Consider the following 21,265-nt stretch of genomic DNA (forward strand, 5'->3'; position numbering starts at 1 on the left):
TTGTAGTTTGGATTTTCATTTCTCTAATAATTAGAGATGTTGAGCATCTTTTCATGTGCCTGTTAGCCATCTGTCTGTCTTTTTTGGAGATATGTCTGTTTAGGTCTTCTGCTTATTTTTTGATTGGGTTGTCTGTTTGGTTTTTTTTTTTGATATTGAATTGTATGCACTGTTTGAATATTTTGGAAATTAACCCCTTGTTGGTTGCATCATTTGCACATATTGTCTCCCATTCTGTTGGTTGTGTTTTTGTTTTGTTGATGGTTTCCTTTGCTGTGCAAAAGTTTATGTGTTTGATTAGGTCCCATTTATTTATTTTTGCTTTAATTTCTTTTGCCTTGGGAGACTCACCTAAGAAAATATTGCTGTGATTTATGTCTGAGAATGTTTTGCCTATGTTCCCTTCTAGGAGTTTTGTGGTGTCATGTCTTTTATTTAGGTCCTTAAACCATTTTGAGTTTATTTTTGTGTATGGTGTGAAGGAGTGTTCTATTTTCATTGATTTACTTGAGGCTGTCCAGATTTCCCAGGATTACTTGCTGAAGACACCATCTTTTCTCCATTGTATATTCTGGCTTCCTTTGTTGAAGATTAACTGACTGTAAGTTTATGGGTTTATTTCTGGGCTCTCTATTCTGTTTCATTGATCTATATGTCTGTTTTTGTGCCAGTACCGTGCTGTTTTGGTTACTGTAGCTTTGTAGTATTGTCTGAAGTCTGGGAGGTTATGCCTCCAGCTTTGTTCTTTTTCCTCAGGATTGCTTTGAGGGAGTGTGTTGTCAAGTGGGTCAGCTTCCTGGAGCAAAGAACAGAGAGGAAAAGTGGAGGGGCGAGTGGAATCTTAGATCTTAGGCAACACCTATGACACTTTTTAGGAGTTCCAACACTCTGTTGCTTGCCCTCCCCCACCCTAACCCCACCCATAGATACACCACAGCTGAGTGTGTGTGTGCGCGCACGTGTGTGTGTGCGCGGGCACACACACACACACACACACACACACACACACACACACTCCGTAAGTTCCCTCTGGTATCCTGTGATCACTTTTCTCATGAGTGCAGGGGAGCAATATTATAATATATGCCATTGGACACACAAGGAAGGGTTTGGAGAGCCCCACAATCCCATCTTTCATTCCTGAAAAATTCAAAGCACATGTGTGTTATTGATGGTAGAATAGAGCATTTTATTATTTTTTTAAAAAATCTCTTGTATAGTTGGATACAGAAGGAAAAATACACTGAGACAGAATTTAATACCTCGGTGAACTATATTCAGTTTTGGTTATTATTCTGGTTAAAAACAAACAAAGCAAGCATTGAGTTTTAGCCTCTTTGATCCAAATGGTTTTAGTTTTCCACTGTTGGGCATGTTAAAACTTTGAAGACACAGAGGTACGATTCAGTAAACTGCTTCTTTCAGCAACTTCTGTGATGTTCTGGGGCACTGGAAGCCTTCGGTTTCCTTTCAAGGCAGGAGCAGTTAACTCTGAATCACTCACTCTCTGTGCGAAGTCAGGACCTTTATATTTGGTACCAGAGGGCACAGAAGAATTTTTTTTTAATGATTTGATATTTTAAAAATATTTGACTTTTCATTTGACTTAAAGAATCCAAGGTTCTAATAACAGAACGGTCAACTTGGCCATTAGAAAGAGGTCTGTAGAAAGAGGAATATGCACAAGCCGATTTTAGGCGTTACTTTGTAGAGGGTGATCCCTGTAGGACGAACTCAAACTGTATCGCTGGTAAAACTCATTTGCCTCTGCCCTTTTTCCGGGCTCTGGATGAAAACCAAGATCTGTGGCACATTCCCTGAATGTTCTTGGCCCCCGAGTTGGAGGTCTCACTGAGGACTCATGGGGAAAACAAAACTCTCTCTTTTCTATTTATGGTTATCAGCCGTGTTGTAAAACTTAAATATAATTTGTTTTGCTTTAAGGTCAATGAAAAAAAGTCATCTTGAACTTTGCATTAGTTGTCAAGCACCAGAACAGGGTATGTTTTTGTTTCATGGCTTTTGCCCGTGGGTAAGCTTTGCAGCTCAGGATCGTTCATGCGGTTGTGGACCATTGGACTTGGGGAGCACCCACTGTGTGAGACCGTGTGTTAACATGTGGCGGCTGAAGCATGAGTGAAGCAGGGCCCTAGTCCTGAGTTAGTTTATATGATTCTTCTCAGGAGATTGGATGCATGAGCGGATACACGGCCTGTAGAGAAAGAGCGCCTCCAGGGATGAGGCGAGTACTGCGGACAGTTTCCGCGAGAGGGGCTGGCTTTCTGACTGGAGAGAGCAAAAGCACTGTTGGCTTTGAACCAGGACTTGGAGGATCCCCCGCAGAACAAAGTCACGCAGTGGTGTATTTGAGTGAGTTCTGACTTCAATTGTAAGCCTCAGTTTTCCTCATCTATAAAATGGTGATGATATCTTCACCACCCATATCACAGTACTTTTATGAGACTAACTTCCAAAATGCACCACAACCAGTGAAATACTCTCAATGCTGTTACTTATTACTATGGTTAATATTGTCACATGGTGTCTGTTAAATAGTTACATAGCTGTGAGGAGCTGTAGTTTTCCAGGAGTTAGATCTAAAAAAAGAGTTACTGTTACTCATGGTGGTTTATTAGGCTAGCTTCACATAGGAAGGTTTTTATATGTGGAAATGTAGCTGATCTCACAGATGTGGTGGAGAGAGCCATTAACTGAAGTGGAGAGGAATCCTTGAACAGTATCTGAAAGGCCGAGTTCCCTTTTTTTAGGGAAGAATCAGGCATAGGATGGTTCAGTATATTAATGTGTAGGTACCTAAAGTTCTGGGTTTGAGATGGCTGTGGAGTGTGGGACTTAAAACTCTGTGATACTTTAAGGAAAAACACAAAAACAAAAAAATCAAAACAAAAAAATAAGCCATGCTTAAAAAAGGCATTGAGCATCCTAAGAGTCTTTCTGAGAACTTAAGAACTTGAGTTGATTTAGGGAAGTAGGAGATGTGGTACATCCCTTCCTGTGTATGTTCATTAAAACATCGTGAATTAAGCTGCAGAAACTGGAGCCTGAAGCATGTTAGTGTTGTATGAGGGGAAGGACATACATGTATGAGACTAGGTTTAAAAAACACGTGCCGCACATTCAGCTGGAGATCCTCATTTGAATTCATTCCCCAGATAGGCCCTAGTCAGGCGTTTCATTGTCACCCCTTTTGCTAGAATGACTGAACCACTCTTCTTTAGGATTGATTTTATAGGGAGTTTATGAGCCAATCAAGAAAACTGACCTCATTGTCACGTTATTTTTTCCTTTTTTAAAATAGACTTTATTTTTTTTGAACCGTTTTAGATTCACAGGAAGATTGAGAAGATAGTACAGAGTTCTCATTAACCCTTTCACCTTGTTTGCCCTATTATTGACATCTTACATTCATATGGTACATTTGTTACAATTAATGAACCAGTACATACATTTTTATTAACTAAAGTCCATAGTTTGTTCAGATTTCCTTAGTTTTTGCCTAGGTCAAAAACTGTCCTTTTCACTCATATCTTTACCTCATCACATAGGGCAGTGGTTTCCTGATAATAGTGGCTTTTCAACAATTATTGGTTGAGTGAATAAAGAAAGAAGATGCAATACCTGCCCTTAAATTGTTACAATGTAGTAGGAAAGGATCAGGCCGCCATGCAAATGACATACACACTAGTGCTTAAAGAGGTTAGAAGCAGATGGGCTGTATTTGAATGAAGCCTGGCACTGCCACTTACTGCCCCTGTAACTGGGTAGGTCACCCAGCCCCTCAAAGCCTGTTTCCTCACCTGTGAAAAGAGGTAATGACAGCTCCTACCTCAGTGGGGTAGGAAAGAAATGAGTGAAGTAAAGAATGCAAGCAACAGCATGTGAACAGGGCCTCACACGTGGGAAGCTCTCAGTAAATGTCAGCTTCAGTGTTTACCTTGCAGGGTAGAATGTGATCGGTGTGCTGAGAGGTACAAGGTGTAATGGGGAGTCTGAAAAGGGGAGATGCATAAAGTGGGGTGGAGGTTGGGAAAGTTTTCCGAGAGGGGGTAGCCTTTGAGATTGACCTGAAAGAATAAATCAGCTTTCACCAGAGGCCCAGTTACTGGAGGGAGAAAAATGCCAGGTTGAGACAATATAACACACAAAGTTACAGAGGTGGAAGGCGTGAGAGAATGTGTTCTAGAGAAAAGAAAATAATCTACTATAGATGGACTGTGGTCTAATATGGCAAGAGAATAGGACAAGGGAGATAAAACTATGGGGTCATAAATGTTTTTGATATAAATTTAAACTTTTAACTCTAAAATTTTTCAAATATAGAAAAAAGTAGAAGGAATATACTACAATGAAAACACATAGAACCCCTATCTGATTTCAGTAACTATTAGCATTTTTCTTATTTACTTCATCTGTGTAAATTTACATATATTATTATTATGATTTTTTAAAGTTATTTTTGCTGTGTTGGGTCTTCGTTTCTGTGCGAGGGCTTTCTCCAGTTGTGGCAAGCGGGGGCCACTCTTCATCGCGGTGCGCGGACCTCCCACCATTGCGGCCTCTCCTGTTGCGGAGCACAGGCTCCAGACGCGTAGGCTCAGCAGTTGTGGCTCATGGACCCAGCTGCTCCGCGTGTCCCCTGCATTAGCAGGCAGACCCTCAACCACTGCACCACCAGGGAAGCCCTACATATATTATTTTTTGCTGAGCCATTTCAAAATAAATTTTAGATATCATGGCATTTTACCCCTAAGTCCTTTAGCATTCATCTCCAAGAAATAAAGAAGCTGCCTTATGTAAATGCAGTACTATTATGATGGCCAACAAAATTAATTGTGGTCCTCAAATATCATTTATTATCAGTCCATAGTCAAATTTCCCAAAGACTTAATCCCCTAAGTCTTTAGCATTGAAAAAAAAGTTAAACCAGAATCCAAGCTAAAGACCGTGTACTGCATTTTATTTGATTGTCGTGCCGCTTAACGTCTCCTCAAATCTAAAATTCCTACTAAGATATTAAGACTCTGAGGCTTTGGAGCACCGAGAAGATTATGGTGCTTTCCCCTCCCCCACCCCATCTACCATCCATCTAATTCAAAATAAAAACAATATTGAATTTCAATAAAAGAAATGTAAGCAAGTCCAAGTAGATTCAGATTTTTTCTCCCATCAAGATGATGACTTTGATGCTATCGCAATCTCAAGTGATCACATTTTTAAATACCTCAGCATATGCTTATTTGCCTTGAATGGTCCAGCTCTAGACTCACAGAACTCAGTAGCAATAAAGTGACTCACTGTTTTCAGTTGAGCTGAATGTCTAGCGTGTCTAAACTTCACAGATAGGAAACCACATCCTTAATAGACACACAGAAGTGATTTTTAGTCCCATTGTACATATAAGCCTTCCAGACACTAAGTTCCAATCCTTTTGGGTAATTTCACAGTGCGTTTCACAATATTCCTTTAAGGCAAAAAGTCATTTAGGCCTGTGGGTTGGAAAACAGAGGATGCAGAACCTTGTTGGTCCTACTTTAACCGGGAACACTCTGGTTACAAAGTGCCTCCTTTGTTTTTGGCCCTTCCTGAGTCACAGGTACCTATGGCTGGGCAAGAGTCTGGAATAGCTGCGGGTATGGGAGTGGGCATGAGGTGCCCACCTGCCTGGGCTGCAACTTCTGCAACTCATAGGATAAACCTGGCATCCTTTGGAACAACACGGAAGAGAAGGAGGTATTTGGGGAGTGCTTTCCTGCAAATGCACACCCTCTAATTGCCTTTTCCTGACGGTCTTTCCTTGTTACGTTTGGAAGGGAGGCTCCTCTGAGGACCACTTCTTTGCACCTCGCTTGCAGGTGCACGGTGAGTGCTGCTTTAATTTATTGCACTTTGCCTTGTCGGGGAACCCAGCCCACCCCACCTCTGCTGGGAGAAACGCATTTCCACCTCCTTTTCAACTTCATGAGGTTCTGTTGACCCACTTGGAAGAGGTTCATTGTAGCACCTGCTTGTTTTTTCTTCTGTCCTTAATTTGGTTTGCCTTTTATTGTCTTCCAACTGAATGGATTCTTTCTCTTTCTTCTAAGGGAAAGGAACCTGAGAAAAGCAATGCTTGTGGTGGTGACTGCTTGCTAAGGGTAATTACTGTTTTATGTTAATCTACATGATAAAATGAGCAGACAGGGAATTGCTAAATTCACCATCTTGTTATTTCCCAAGTCTGGTCCTCTTAAGTATATTTGTTGCTTAAATAAAGATGTAACCATGCAAAGTAGAAATGTCCAAATGTATAGTTTTTTATGCATGTGTATATATAGCATTTAAAATTTTTATTTCCATCAGCAAGAGTCATTATAGAATACTTGGAAATTACAGGAAAGCAGAAAGAAGAAACCCAGAGATAACTAGCATTAACACTCTGAATTTATGTCTGGTCATTTAGTCTACATGTTATTTCTCCTTAAATGGGCAGTTTCACTATTACAGTCTAGGACTTCTTGCTCCTGGGAAGTGTGGTCCATAGATCAGCATCATCAACGTGTCTTGGGAGCTTGTTAGAAATGCAGAATCTGGGTTAGCCTCTTGTTTGCATCCCCCCACACCCAGAAAAAGAAATGCAGAATCTTGGGCTCTACCACAAACATACTGAATCGTAATTTGTATTGAATGATACTACGTATCCATTAAAATTTGGAAGCACTTCTCCAGAACACAGTATACCCAGGACAGCAGGTGAAGTGGGTAGGACCCAAAGGCCAAGACTGTTTTTCTCCATTTTCCCTGTGTCACTCTTTCCTAAAATAATTTCCTCAGTATGTGATAAAGACAAAAATGAGGTCAATTTTCTAGCAAGACATAGTAGCCTTGATAAGGAACCCAGCTGTCTCATGCATAAACATTTCATTTAGCAAACATACATTAGGTGCCTGCTGTGTTCCAGGGCACACACGCGGCAGTCACGAAGCCTGCCGTTAAGGCTTGCGTGTACTGCAGTAGAAACATATAGAGGGCAAGGGGAGGGGGTGGGTGGTGCTACAGGGATTGAGCTTGGAAGTCAGAAAGAAAAATGGTTTCTGGACTGAGTCTTGAAATATAATTCAGTGAACATGAGTTATGAGTATTGCTAGGCTCTGGAGAGAGCACAAGGCTGGATAAAATAGATCCCTTCCTTCAAGGAGTCTGTGCTTGATTTAAGGACAGGGGACAGTGTTTAAAATGATAAATAAAATCGGAAGCACCTTGGTGTTAGGGTAGAACCAGAAGATCAGGGTCTGAATATCAACTTTACAGCTCTGTGACCTCGGACGAGTTATTTCACCTGTCTGAGTATCCATTTCTTCCGTAGATAGAAGCAAAATAATGTAAACTACTTCACAGAATTTCAGTGATTTTTTTTTTTTTTTTAATTGGCTGCGTTGGGTCTTTGTTGCTGCGTGCGGGCTTTCTCTAGTTGCGGCGAGCGGGGCAGCGAGCAGGGGCTACTCTTCATTGCGGTGCACGGGCTTCTCATTGCGGTGGCTTCTCTTGTTGCGGAGCATGGGCTCTAGGTGCGCGGGCTTCAGTAGTTGTGGCTCGTGGGCTCAGTAGTTGTGGCTCGCAGGCTCTAGAGCGCAGGCTCAGTAGTTGGGGCTCACGGGCTTAGCTGCTCCGCGGCATGTGGGATCTCCTCAGACCACGGCTCGAAACCGTGTCCCCTGCATCGGCAGGCAGATTCTTAACCACTGCGCCACCAGGGAAGGCCCTCAGTGATTTTTAAATGAGGTAACATAGTAAAGTTCTTGCCTACAGTGAGTACAGAATCAGTACCGTGTGGCAAAGATATTTAAAAAGTGTCAAGTGAGTGCCATAGATAGAAGTATTGAGGAGAAACAGAGAAAAGAGAGGCTGCTTCTACCTGGACTGCGAGAGACCTTGTGGCCAATATGGCCCTGAGGATGTGAATGAGGAAGAGTGGGCCAATGGGAACCAAAGTGAAAGATGAAGCTGCACTTTTGAGACTGGATAGACTGAGAAGAGAGGTAATAGAAACAAGGGATCAAGTTTGGTGGAGGAGAATTCTGTTTCCAACACATTCAGTTTGAGGCAGCTGCTGAAAGCTGCGCTTCTGGGATGCAAGTTTGCCCACATGGAATGTTCGTTATTCAGACACATGCCCCTCTGTTCTAGGCTTAGCCAGGGCTGGGCATGAAATGAAGTGCTCAGCTTCACTGGTCCTGGTGTTTGGTCAGAATACCTCTTGCAGAGGGACTCTTTCTTGCTCTTTGGAAAGGTACACATCTATCCAGCGTTTCTCACCAGGATGGAAAACAATGCACAATTTTTTTAAACCTTGAGACTTACCTCTTCTTCCAAAGAAGAGGTATGGAAGAGAACTGAAATTATCTGTGCCTAATTTTTATCCATTGTTATCCTCTTCCTTGGGTTTCTTTTTCTCTGTAAATCTTCTTCCTCCCAACTAATGACCATTAATTGCTACAGAAGAAAAATGCATTGGAAAAAGTTTTCTGAAAAATGGACTAAATGCTCTAACACCAGTGATCTCTATTTCTATTTGTGTTGGTTTCAACCGTAGGCTCCTTTATGATCTCTCTTCATATGGAATAGACACAGCCTACAAGTAACCGTAGTTACTGGCTTTTAGAGGTTACAACCAGCCTGCCAAATAAAATGCTAACATTTTGCCAAATTTGTTTTATCTCTGTCTCTTTCTGTTTTTGTCTCTCTGTCTCTGTATACATACACTTTAAAACATTTTTGCTGAACCGGTTGAGTTAGTTATAGAGGTCATGACCCTTTACTTGAAATATTAAGACTTTAATATGTATCTCCCAAACACAAGAATATTCTCCCACATAGTCCGTAATACGGATTCAAATTTCCCCAGTTATTCCAGTAATGTCTTTTTATAACCCCTCTCCTCATCCAAGATTCATCAACAGTCATTCACTGCATTTTGTTTCTTTTCCTTTAATCCAGAACAGTCACCCTGTTTTTGTTTATTTTTGTCATTCATGGCACTGGTATCTTGGAAAATGCCAAGATAATTGTCTTGCAGAAAGTACCACAAGTACTGGATTTGTTTGATTGTTACTTTATGATGAGATACAGATTAAGCCTTTTGACAAACGTACTACATAGTCCCTGTGGAGACATGACATTCAGTTATCCTATAATTGATTGTGCCAACCAACACTTGGGTAAGGTGGTCTGCCAGAGCTCTCCATTGTAAAGATACCTCTTCCCCTCGGTAAGTGATAAGTAATCTGTGGGATGATATTCTGAGGCTGTGTGAGTATCCTGTTCCATAGCAACCCTTTCCCTAATGGTTTTAGCGTCCATTAATGACCCTTAACTGAATCAATCATTGCCTTGGTGGTTGCAAAGTGGAACTTTCTATTTCTGCTATTCCTTTGGTGTTTATTAGCTGGCTTTCTTTGTAAAAAAGAGCTTTCCACTATCCCCCTTTCCATGAATATCTGTGGATTTATGGTTCCTTTTTTTAAAATTGAGTGTGTTATAATTTATCCGTATCATTCTTTTTGTTGTTCAAATTGTACCACATTTGGCCAGTAGGAGCCCCTTCAAGGCAGCTCCTGTGTCCTTCTATCATGTCTGCATTAATATTTGAGCACTTCTTGCTTTCTGGCATAGTATGATGTTCTAGGCTTATATTGTACTTTCCTTACCCCCGGGCCTGGACCCAACTATTTCTCCAGTGAGCTATGGTGCTTAGAAAAACAAGATCTGGGTACTCAAATTTTTCTTTAAAAATGCATATAATCCAGAGAAAGTTAAAATTCCTTAATCATTTGTTGAAACTCCCCCATTCCCCAGCTTCTGCTAAAATATTGCCATGGAGTCATTGGAAGTTTAGAAGTTGGAAGGAAAGGACCAATGAGAGGAGGAGGCCGTTGAAAGAGAAGGTCATTGGGCTTTGGACCAGAGGTGGTGTAGTGATGCAAAAAGGGGGAGTGAGATAGTGCCAAGACCAATTTAGATTATGTTGGAATTCTGCCCACAGAGTGACTAGAGAGCCTGAGAAAATAATTTCTGCTTATTTTCCAGGTAGACTCTGAAAATTGGTTGCCCTTTTTTATATCCAGTAATGCTAAGAGAGTGTATTCCCCTGAGCTATACATATGCTAATTCTTAGAGCAATTTAAGAAATATAGTTTCCATACTGAGAGTTCCTAGGTGTTCTGTATTTTCAGAGTCAGTGTGAGGTGTATATAGGTAGATGTATATTTCTGCATGTTTTCTTTTAAAAATTAAAATTCATAGTTTTTATTTTGAACACTCCTAACTGAAAATAGTATCTGAATTTATTTGCTGATTATAATACGTGGTTGCAAATTATTAAAGGTGCATATGTGCAGCATTTTAGGCAGCAACTTGTGAGACACAGAAGCCAAGAATTTCAGTTATTTTCCAAAGTAATCAACATACATTTGATAAAATGATAGTCTCTGATCTTGAACTTGAACTGATTTTTCTGGAACTCAGAATCACCTCTGTGATCTCTTCTTGTATATGATAGCGTAATTAAAATATTCATTTGCCTCTTCTATTCTGTGAAACAAACCAGAACAAAACATGAAATCAGTAGCTTTGTTTCCATTTCATAGGGAAGTTATGAAAATGCTTAAAAATACAAAAGCAAATTTGAAACAGAAGGGTTTTTTGTTTGTTTTCCATTGAAGTCAGCATTTTTGGAAGTAAAAAACAAAACAAAACAGAGACTAGTACATCTGTACTTTGTACAGCAGGAATATGGTTATTATTCAGATGTATGCACTGCATGTTACAGATGCTTTATAATTTTATAAAACAAAACCACGCACACGCACACACACACAATCACTGATTTTTAATCCTCAGTACATTCTTGAGAATGGAGAGTGGTACTAAAGCAATTGCTCTACACCAAATAGTTACTGGGTATTTGATGTGAGTAATGCTATGCTGAAGATGGAAAGGGGCACATCCTTTAAATGTGCTGCTGGCCAGTATAGGTAAGTGAACTCGGGTTGTGTGGTGGCCAAACTGTTCCACACTGGCCCTTGACTTCAGAGTATTGTAGTTTCACCATTTAGTTCTTATGCAATTTCAGTGCATGGGATTAAACTAAGCAGACTGATGACTAATAAGGAGTCACCGTTTTTGGCAAATGGATTATTTTCAAAGTCCAGTTTTATGGTTATTGGGAAAATTTTTAATACAGCTGAGTTCTTTTGGAGGTCGTAAAGATCAATATCTCTTTCTTACTTTCTATCGAAAACTCCCCGAGTGAGGCACTCATCCCCACAACCGAATCCATTGCTTCTTGTATTTCTTTAATCTTGATCTTGTTTGAAAGGAGCTTTATCCAGAGCACAATTTCTTCATTCATAACTAAATTTCTTTCAGACATTAAGACAGCTAATATGCAATTATATAATTAAAAGTCTTCTTTCATCTGGATTTTACTAAATCTATAACTGTTTTAGCCAGTAAAAGCAAATTATATTTTGGCCTCTAAAACGGATTTATATACTTTGAACATCTTTTGGGATGTATTTGCCCTTGAATTATGAGATAGAAAATACTTTCTGTGACTGGATCTGTTAATACCTGTGGAGGAAGCATCTGGTACCCTTGTTCTTGGGCTGGTGTTCATTCTACTGGCTGGAGTCACATTCAGAATTAAAGTGGGGATAAAAAGAGGGTTTTTTCCCCACCAAATGCCTTAGTCCTATTTTTATATAGCATATGATTATTTCTAACTATAAAAGTAGATATGATTATTGTGGAAGATTTGGGAACCACAGGAAAATGCAAAGAAAATAAAAATTATTCTATCCTTATTCTGTTATCTCTAATTAGCAACTATACACAAATGTTGACTTTTTTCATTCTAGTCTTTTTTCTAGGTATAGATACTTTTAAACAAAATTGAGATCATATGGAACAAATCATCTTATAGTCTGCATTCCCAATGAACACTGCTTAAAAACATTTTCTCATTTTATTAAATATCTTACAGATTTTAAAAACTTTATCCATTGCTGAATATTTATATTTTAAAATTGCTTAAAATGTTATTACTTTAATAGAAAACTTCTTTGTACATATCTTTATGTATATCTTGGACTTTTTTTTACAGATAACTTTAATCTTTTAAAAATTTATTGGTTTCAAGGAATGACAAGTAATTCAGTTTCTCCTCTCTAGCAATTCTGGCTAAGTCCTCTTGTCTGCAAGAATTGTATCTTTATAACACCATCATGTTGGTCTGTCCGGAATGGTGCAGTAACACTTCATTTATCTAACAACACCATTACGGAACTTCTCATAAATAAATTTTTCACGTAACTGAAACACCCTTAAAAGTGTCCATACTAGGTTATTGTAAAGTATGTGAATGTGATTCTTTCTAAAATTAAATTACATATGTTGCTATCCTCTTTAACATAATGAAAGTATTTGAAAATCATAATTTAACCCCTCTGGTCTAAATCACAAGCGTCCTGGGACTTCCTTTGGTGGTCCAGTGGTTAAGACTCAGCGCTTTCACTGCATGGGGCTGGGTTCGATCCCTGGTCGGGGAACTAAGATCCCATAAGCCATGTGGCATGGCCAAAAAAACCCCGAAAAACAAAACAAAACACACAACACACAAGCATCCTTGTAAACACTAGTTATTATACAGTCAGTTCTGCTAAAATGCAATATATGTGTTTCTAAAAACCACCATGCTATGCAGTAAATCCCCCAGTGCTTAAGGGAAAAGTAGGATCAGGGACATAACACTCAAAAACCTTTATCAATGAGGCAGCCCAGCACTGGAGCCTACCTGGGCTCTTTGGTGGGGCTGATGGCAGACTCTGGGAGGGCTCACGCCAAGGAGTACTTCCCAGAACTTCTGCTGCCAGTGTCCTTGTCCCCATGGTGAGACACAGTCACTGCCCGCCTCTGCAGGAGACCCTCCAACACTAGCAGGTTACCTGCACCACTCGTAGAGCCATTTGTGAGGAAAGCCTGTCACATGGCCCTGCCGACCTGGCCACAGCTGACTGAATCACAGGGGACACGGGTTCAAGCCCTGGTCCGGGAAGATCCCACATGCCGCAGAGCAACTAAGCCCATGCGCCACAACTACTGAGCCTGCGCTCTAGAGCCCACAAGCCACAACTACTGAGCCCACGTGCCACAACTACTGAAGCCTGCGCACCTAGAGCCTGTGCTCTGCAACAAGAGAAGCCACCGCAATGAGAAGCCTGCACACCTCAACAAAGAGTAGCCCCTTTCGCCACAACTAGAGAAAGCCACGCACAGCAACGAAGACCCAACACAGCCAAAAATAAATTAAAAAAAAAAAACCTTTATCAGTGACACATTAAAAAAAAGTAAGATGGGAACTGAATAAAAATCGGAGCACAGTTTTACACATATTAGTTGGCCAAGAAGTAAATAGATAAAAAGTGCACTAAATATGGCATTTTACCTTGAGAAAGTCGTGACATTTCCTGTGGACTGAGGCCCTGGAAGGGTTGCAGTTTATGCGTCACTGTGAAGTGGTGGAAAGAGGGTTACCTGAAATCAGAAGGAAAGTTGGGGCACCCAGCTTGGAGGGCTGTGGCTCGGCACATGTCGGGGGGACTGAGATCGCCAACAGATATTTGAGGCGTGGGTTTTGTGCCTTTTGTGTATCCTTAGACAGCTGGGTTCCGCCCCGTGCAATCTTCTGCTATTACCTAATGTTTCTTGCAGTGAAATCATACCTAAACAAATGTGAAAATGAAGTTACGCTCAAGTTGCTCCCTACTGTATCAACCTTGGAGCAAACACGAGTGTTATAGGAGAACTGAGTGTACTATGTGGCACCAGGGTGATGTCTAGGGGATATTTCTGCTTGTCTCTATCCTAAATGGAGTTAATACATGTAAAAACACTTAGAGAAGAACCTGGCTTGCGAGTGGATACTGTGTAAGTGTAACAATAACATTGTAACAGTAATAGTAACTCTAAACTGTAACAGTAACAATGACAGTAATAATAAATGATGACTATTGATGCCTGTGGGATTCTGACTGCCTACTGTGGCAGTGCTTCCTGCCTCCTCCTAAAGGACCTATTTCTCAATCTCTTATGGCTTTTAAATGAATTTATCACGCTTCTTAGAATTACATCTAATGTGCGGCCCAGTGTGGGAGAGGCTGACAGGTACACAGACTTTAGGCTATGGTGTACCTGTGGCATCTGTTACACCTACTTAAACTCGTTTATCTTATGAATGATGTATTACCTATGTATTCGTTCACAGCATTGTTGGGGGAAGTAACTTATGTTTTAAGTGAGATTATCATCATGCAGAATTTTCGGATTTTCTGTTTTATTAGAAAAAAATTGGGACTTCCCTGTTGGCGCAGTGGTTAAGAATCTGCCTGCCAATGTAGGGAACGTGGGTTCAAGCCCTGGTCCGGGAAGATTCCACATGCCTCGGAGCAACTAAGCCTGTGCGCCACAACTACTGAGCCTGTACTCTAGAGCCCTTCGGCCACAACTACTGAGCCTGCGTGCCACAGTTACTGAAGCCCGTGCACCTAGAGCCTGTGCTCCACAACAAGAGAAGCCACCACAGTGAGAAGCCCGTGCACCGCAACGAAGAGTAGCCCCCGCTCACTGCAACTCTAGAGAAAGCCCACGCAGAGCAACAGAGACCCAGTGCAGCCAAAATAAATAAATTTATTTTTTAAAAACAGTTAACACGCCTCTCTCTTCTCATTCCCACCTTCAAAAGTGAAGTGTGCTTCAATGGATACATCTGAAGGGCATTTACAAGTTGTTGATGAATTTCTTTAAGTTGTTATTGTTCACTTCTATTTACAACTGCTTCTGTGTTTGTGAGATGAGCTCATCTTTGGAAGGTGAGGCAAGCAAGTGTGATTTCGGAAGACCTTCCCTCCCAAGTCACAGTATAATTAGAAGTCCACATCCTCCCTAAGTTGCTTTTTAGAACTCCCTGAGAAGGACATTTTTATCGTGAACGGTTGCCAACAAGCCTTGCTGATTCCGGCTTTAGTAACTTTAATTAGATGACAGATCAAAACACCATCTAGATTTAGCAAGTCTTGTTAGTATTGTTCTGAAAGAAAAGAAGCTAATATAGCTCATCATTTAGATATTCCAATGAAATCTGTATTTTAATTATGCAGAGACTGTGAATAGCAATGGGGTGTTTTGATTTTTAATTTCTAATCTGACTTTGAATGTTAACTTTTTGTCTCTACACAATTTCTAGATATATTCGGGCTGCCTGACCTCATTGAGTGATTGCTATTAATTAACAAGACTTTGTGGGAAAAGGGAAATTGCCTTCTGAGCTTTGTACCAAAGACCTGGGAAAAGTAAGTAATTTTCTAATTTGCTTTTTAAAAATTTTGTTACATTTCTCTCAGAAAGTTAACAGTTTGTCTGTGGCTTTTCTACTTCCTTTCTTTCCTGGCTTTGTAAGTTTTATATGCTCTTACAGACTTGAAACATGGAAAGGGACTCAGGAGACCTTTAAAAAAAAATAAAACAACGTTTCAGGAGATTAGGATGACTTTCTGCAATGTGCCATTTCTTTGTGATTTCATAAACTGAGTCCTCAGGGTTGTGATAAAACCTTTATTAGGTGTTCAGTAGATGAATTAAACTCTAAAGGTAAGACAGTGTAATATGGTGTGACAGAAAAGTGAGTCCAGTTTTTTGAGCTTCAGGAGTTTTAGACTTTTAGATAAGCTCTTTGGTTCTGAATTTTTTAGAATAAGAATGTAATCCATTTGGTTCTTTTCTTGTCTGGAAAGGAAAATAAAATGTGGAATCACTTGTTCAATAAGTCCCTCATGTAGCTTGGTTTTGGAAGAATTGATGCATCTGTCAGTTTTATTGTTTTATAACTTTTTCGAGAAACTCTAAGATAGTTTAATTGAGAAACCTGTGTGAATGGCTTGACTATCTTGTAGAAGAAATTGTTTGGCGCCATAAAGTTCAGTTTATTTCCCTGATCTTTTTGAAGAGAAAGGTAAAATGGGCCCTAAAAGTAATACAGTCTACTTTTTTGTAGATAGTACTTGGAAATGTGAGTGGCCCATAAGAATGTAAGCGAAACAACACACATACACATACACACGCATTCACACACACCTCCTTTCTGGTGTATTCCAGAAGCAATATCATTGACAGTAGGAACTGTTTGCTCATTAAATCACTAGATAGTTTTCTAAACTTTGTATTCTTTGTGTATTGCAGCTCCTCTACATTTCTGACAGTACAAATGAGATAGTTGAAACATTCCTAAAACAAAACAAGACAGAAAAGAACTATACTCTAGAAGTTCCATAGAAGCATTAAACAGTAAGATCAGATTTTATTGTTATATTGTTTGTAGTGTAAATTTATTTAGAACTAAATTGTGTGTTATTTGAAATAATTTTAATAAGGTAAGGGTCTTTAATTATGAAGCTGTTTTGAAGTTAAATAAGATGTACTGAAAAAATATTACATACACACACGGAGTATACACACACCACGAAAACAGTTTCTGAGAGCCATCAAGTCTCTGCTAAAATATAAATCCAATGAAAGCAAGGACTTCGAAAATTTTCTCCAAAAACATTTTTTTTTTGTTACAGTGAAACATTTGCAGTAGTGAAATACTATTGTCAGTGGAATTAAAAAAAAATGATAGCAATATATTTAGTTGAATTTTTTAGCCTTGTATTCACATATTAACCTTAAAATAAAGGATATTTATTCCATCCTGGAAGGATATTTGAAAGAGGATTATGTTGGAAGTCACCAGTCTGTCCACAGAAGTAGAACGAAAAGAGCAAAAGATTAATTCTCTGGCCATTAGGATCTCAATATTTGCAGTGGTGTTTAGATTGGAAATACAACTTAGCCCCAGAAAGTGAGCTACTTAAACTGCCTTTCAAATAATTTAGCATTTCTTTAAAATTTAATATAGTCCCTGGTGAAATATTTTTCTTCCATTACACCAAAATATTCCCTTTGTGATATTGCTGTAAAAGTTAGTTTTCCATTTTGTAGAAGCAAGGCATCAGTAGGACTTTTGATCAGCACAGTAAGCTAAAGACAGTCCCTGTGTTACCAAAGGGACTATGGCAGAAGGATCCCTGCTTACTGAAACTGATGTCATAGGTGAAAATTTATATGCACAGAAGGATGTTCACAGTTGACTTTTAAGTTAAAAAGGTGGTTATAATGTGTAAGTATGCTCTGTATAAATCTAGTGCTGAAGAACTAGTTATATGGAAGTAAACATTAAGGGAGAGGGCAGAGTGGGGGGAGATGGAGGGAAGTCCCTTCTGAAATTTACAAAAGTCACAGGTGAATGTTTCTGACAGTACTTTGAAAACTGTAAGGGGTACTTAAATGAATTGGTGACTTATTTTGGGGGAGGTTAGTGCAATTTTAGGGAAAATTCAGAACCCTAAACAACCACCACACTTCCTTTTTTTTTTTTTTTTTTTTTTTTTGCTGTACGTGGGCCTCTCACTGTTGTGGCCTCTCCCGTTGCGGAGCACAGGCTTCGGACGCACAGACTCAGTGGCCATGGCTCACAGGCCCAGCCGCTCCATGGCATGTGGAGTCTTCCCGGACCGGGCACGAACCCGTGACCCCTGGATTGGCAGGCGGACTCTCAACCAGTGCGCCACCAGGGAAGACCCCACACTTCCTTTTAACTCCCAGTTTCCTCTACTTTTAGTTTTTTCTTAATCACAAATATGTTTTCAAAGACTTCCTTGTTTCAAGTGTTTTATTTAATTGTTTGAAGTAGGTTTGTGGAAACTTGAGTCTATAATATTGACAAAATGTGGATGCACTTTTGAAAAATTAGCCATGGATTATTTTAAAAGAAGTAGAAAATAGCTTGTATTTTATTATCCTGTTTAATACATATTTATGTTTATTTTTATGTTAATACTATCAGAGTAGTATATGCTACAAATTATTTGGTATCCTTTCTTTTCCACTTAATAAATAATGAATTCCCATGCTAATAAATATTTGTCTACAATATCATTTTTAGTGAAAGAGAAACAATTGAATCTTAGCTTTTTGTTTAATTTTAGGTGATCCTGGCTTTCAGTTAGAAGGGAGTATAAATATGTGAAATATATGGTGTGGGTTTTTCATCTGTGAGCAGAGAATAGACTAGGATTCACCTTCTACAATCTCTACTGTGTTTACTGTAACCAGACATGTTCTGAACAGGAGGCTTGTGGGACTAAATATGTGTTCAAAATGGTAAATGTCACTGTTTGACAGGTACTGTGTATAAAGCTTGTGTCTTCTTTGGTCCCTTTGTTATATTACAAGAGTGCAGGTGACATCTTCCTCCCGCTTAGCTGTCTTCATCAATATTTCTGTGCCTAAGGAAGGATTCTACCCATGTATTTCTTCCTCCCAAGAAGCTCTTAATATCTCAGATGAGGTGATGGGTACAGAAGGAACGTTTCATAGACTTCGGAATATAATTTATTGGAGCAAATTGAAATCCAAATTAATTGGAGATGCAAAATATATTATAGACCTTTGCATGCCTTCTCAATTTTAGGTTCATTTATTAAGCCAGCATTTTTTGCACAACTACCATGTGCCAGGCACTGTGTTAGGAGCTCCTTATACAGAGATGAATGAGATATGCTCTTGCTTTCAGGGAACTTAATTTGAGTTTCAAATTCAGATTCAAATAACATGTATTCAGTGTGTATCATGTGATATTCTGGATATATTCAAATGAGGCGTTTGACCACTAACATTCAGTAATGATATTCATTGACGCACCCCTTCCAAAATAAATCATGAATAGAATTTTCTAATCCTTAAGGGGTTTTTTTTCCATTATATTTTCCTGAACTTTTGGTACCTGCTACTGCTTGTTAAGTTAAATTAGCAAATAGGAAAAAAAAAGTTAATGAATAACAAACATTTAATCAATAAACTTAGAACAATGATTTAAAAAACGTGTGTATATATTTGTACACATGTGTACACACACACACACATAATATTTGGGAAGCAGTATGTATATAATGCAGTTGTAATTTCTCCTAGTAGAATAATTCTTGGTTCATGTGGTACAGTTAAATATACCAAGATTTCTGATATTCTGCCCTTAGACTGGCTCCGCTGTCTGAACAAGTGTGGAAGTCATAGTAGTGAGTTACTAGATTGTCACAGTAATTCTTAGGGTAGGGATTATTGAAACTCGGGGGAAAGTAACTCTCCAGCATTCACGCAGCTAGAAAAGGTTTGAGTTAGGATTCTAACTGTGATCCATCTAACTTTAAAGCCCATGAGGTATCCGTCTGACTCTGGTGAGCTTGTAGGGAAGGTGGATTCACAAATGCTGTGGGCCTGCTGAGGAAGGGGCAGTCTTTTCCCGAGGAATCAGGAGTCTGTGTGTCTTTGGGCATGTTTCCCATTTTCTCAAAGTCCATCTCTTCATCTTTAAAGAAGAGTTGGTAGTAGGATCTAGCAGGGCATTGGACCAGAGCAATTAAGGAGCATTGGTAAGAGAAGTAGCTAGGCATGGAGTTGGAGAAATAATAGGTCTGGGACTGGAAGCCACTGCTAGCAATTAACCCTGGGAGTGTGCTGGGAATTGTAGTAAGAGTTTTACATATTTCGTCTTATTTAATCCTATATATCAGTTCTGAGAGGTAGGTGTTATCGCCCCATTATAAAGATTTTGAAACTGAGGCTCAGTGAGGTTAAATAACTTGTCTAATGTCACATAGCTAGGGAGTGGAGTGGTCAACACTTGAACTCAGGTCTGTATGACTCTCATGTTTATACTCTTAACCACTGTGCTATGATCAGAAGTAATCCTTTCTGTGTGTCAAACTCCCTTAATACCCTACTTCAGTCTCTCTGATAGTATATTCTGATTTTATCTTTTATTGTTTTTAACTTGAATTGGGTTATAGTTATTTACATAATGTTTAATAGACTAAGGTCTTGAGGCCTGGGATCCAGTCTCATTCACTTTTTTTTTTTTTTGGTCTTTCATAACTCTGCTCAATAAAATTTGCATTGATAAGATGAATAATCTCTAAGATATTTTGTCCCTTGAAATTCAGTGTTTTAAAATTATATATGTAAAGCTTCTGTTGAAGTTATATCAAGTGTTACTTAAATGGGGGTAATTGGACTTTAGTTTGATATTTGTTTATTTATTTATTTAGTTGTTTGATATCTAGATTGATCTCTAAAGTTTCAGGAAATTCCTAATTGCCACTTTATCTTGTGACTTGCTGTCCAAAACTGAAGCTGAGACTAAAATGCACTTCTCGTAAGCCCTTTTGGAGGCTGTAAAGCTGTGCTTGCTGCTTCATTGCTATGGCAGGTATAAAACTGTCTTAAATGATATTTTTGAGTCCATAAAAAATACTACACCATCATTCATGCAGGTAAGGACCTCAGTTTGTGAAAATACGTGGAGCCCTTGTGTTGACGGTTACTCCTGTTGGTCCTGGCTGGTTTCAGATTTAGACAACAAACAGAAGTACTTTTCTGGTTCAGGGCATATTATGGGAGACCGTTCAGGTCAGTCTGCCTAGGTTTGCACCCTAGTTTCTTGGTTTATGAGCTCTGTGACTCATGACAAGAAAGCATCTGTGAAAGGAAGATGGATAAGAAAACAGGTTGTTATAATAGGTTCATGTACTTGGTTCACTGGGAATTTAGGGAAGAAATATCCGTATTCAGACGGGAGCCACTTTTGCTCAGACACTCTTTAAAAGGAGGCCAAAACTGTGAGCTCGTAGGACAGAACTTGACGGTTCAGTATTACAGCCCGTGTTTATCCCTAACCCTTTGCTGTTTTTAAACCAGAGTTCACGTTCTCTTGTAACTACTGCATTTATTTTCCTGAACTCTAAGGAGGTAGTTTAGGCTTTGCTTCATGTTCCGTATGCTGGAGGAGAGTAGGAAACGACGTCTTTTAAGAAAATAGAAAATGTTACTCAAGATCAACATTGCCTCTGGGCTTTGAAAAACTCTGGGGTTTCTTTCATCTTCCAAGAGAGCTGTGAGGAAGGAAGGCAAACCCTGGGGAAGTTTCATAGCTTGTCTCTGCCGCTGTTACTGGAAAAGGGGAAAGTAAGGGCCCGTAAATAGCTGTCACGGTCGCAGTTGATGGCAGGTTCAGGTGTGCTGGAAATAAAGCACAGGGAGCTGCTTATTCCCACGGCTG

General features: G+C 39.4%; 1 protein-coding gene across 17 annotated transcripts in view; it reads left to right on the plus strand.

The window, feature by feature from the left end:
• The window catches only part of APBB2 (amyloid beta precursor protein binding family B member 2), a 384,909-nt gene that overhangs the window by 102,378 nt on the left and 261,266 nt on the right, over positions 1–21,265 (plus strand). For 14 of the 17 annotated variants that reach the window (XM_049709563.1, XM_049709564.1, XM_049709569.1 and 11 more), the window contains one exon: positions 15,299–15,404. The gene's annotated coding sequence lies outside the window, so the exon portion shown is untranslated. Of the gene's footprint in view, positions 1–6,104; positions 6,156–15,298; positions 15,405–16,290; positions 16,396–21,265 lie in introns of all 17 variants that reach the window. The other 3 variants (XM_049709570.1, XM_049709565.1, XM_049709566.1) reach the window with 2 other exon arrangements.

Source organism: Orcinus orca, chromosome 4, assembly GCF_937001465.1.
Source record: "Orcinus orca chromosome 4, mOrcOrc1.1, whole genome shotgun sequence".
NCBI classification, from domain to species: Eukaryota; Metazoa; Chordata; class Mammalia; order Artiodactyla; family Delphinidae; genus Orcinus; species Orcinus orca.